Raw genomic sequence first — 1,671 nt, forward strand, 5'->3', positions numbered from 1 at the left:
AACATGGCTTCTTTGCGCAGCCAAGAGCACACAGACTCTCATCTGTCACCAGAATGGAGCTGTGCTTCCCTCCCCTTTTTGCATTTGGGAGATTTCAAACGCAACGGAGGCTGTCATTAGCCCGCAGAGTGGCAGGTGCCCAGCGCAGTGGATGAACAAATCGTAGGTGATCATTACAGCCAATGGTGGGCTTTTAGAAACCTTTGCTAAAATGAGAGGTGGACATGATAGCAGCAAAAAGTATTTTTCCTTTGGCATGAATATTTTTCATCCAAGTGAGTGTTTGCCTTTTATTCCGGCCATTCAATAAACACTTGAGAGCATCCGTTTGTACTAGGTTCCTGCACCTTTCAATATTCTCTTCCCAGTCCCAGTGAGAGTTGATTAGGTGACAGCTTTGACTAACAGCCATCTCAGTCCTGAGGGCATATTCTCGCCTCCTGATGGGATTTAGGAATTTCCCATGTCTTCTCAGGAATACCTACTGAAGCCACTTTCCCTATGGAAGCCCTGACCCAGTCCACTAATGTCAACAACTCAGGGCTCCTAGGTTGTAACTATCAGAAGCCTGCTCAGGCCAGTTCAGGCAAAAAAGAAAATGAATTACAAGGACACAGCAACAGGTCTCGGGAAGAAATGAAATCGGGAAATGGGATGCTGTGAGAATCTCAGCCAGCCATAGTCTCAGGTTTTCCGTTACATCTGTGTGTCTCTCTCCCCCTCTTCCTCGAATGAGCCCAATGAAAGGTTCGGAAGGCCCAGTCTTCTGGAGGCTATACATAGTTTGTTATGATCCACACTGCTCACCTCAAGGTTAGCAGTATGAAGATGAGAGGGTACACTCCTATAAGGTTTACAGCCTTCAAAACCCACAGGGGCCATTCTACTCGGCCCCAGGTGGCTATGCGTCACAAAGGACTGGATGGCAGTAATGTTGACCTGTGGCTCATGGAAGAACATTTTGATGAACACGGTCCATTCTGTTTTGCTTGGGTATTAGTACTCAGTAAATACTCACTCTCTCCCTTTCTGACCTTTCTTGTGAATTGGCTTACTCTCCACAAGCTGCCCAAATCATCCACGTTTCGAAACATAAATATGCCCTGCACCTGCCTCTGTCTATGTGGTGGGAGTGTAGGTGAGTTCTCAGAGATTGCAGGACATGGGACTATATTTGATGTTAGAATCTTCTTGAAAATTTCCTGATAGAGAACTCTGAATGCAAAGAGGTTGGTATTGAAAGCCAAGAGTGACTGTATCCATTTCTCGTGTGGCAACTTGTCAATATCTGGTAGATGCTAGACAGCAGATACAGCTAACCTTAAAGCACCCCTTCTTTTACCAACATAGTGGTCCACTTTGGTCTCACAGACAGTGGTGGCTTCCAGCACACCTTGTCCAGGTGACAAGAGCAAGAGAAAACAGCTGAGTCATGAGATCACCAAGTTTTGAAATCCTTAAGAGTCTGCTAAGTGAATCGGTGAGTTTTCAGGCAGAATAATCCATGGCACTTGAGTTATAACGTTGTGCCGTTATCACTAGGAAAAGATACGCGTTTTGCTCTGTCTTGTTTTTATGCATGTTGTTGTCTCCGCAGGCCTGTCTGGATAGGACAGGCTGGATGAACAATCTGGAGGAGAAAACAACGGGACTGACAGTTCCGGGGGGGCC

Source organism: Echinops telfairi, unplaced genomic scaffold (assembly GCF_000313985.2).
Source record: "Echinops telfairi isolate 266 unplaced genomic scaffold, ASM31398v2 ScPeMD7_7475;HRSCAF=8513, whole genome shotgun sequence".
In the NCBI taxonomy this organism is placed as follows: domain Eukaryota; kingdom Metazoa; phylum Chordata; class Mammalia; order Afrosoricida; family Tenrecidae; genus Echinops; species Echinops telfairi.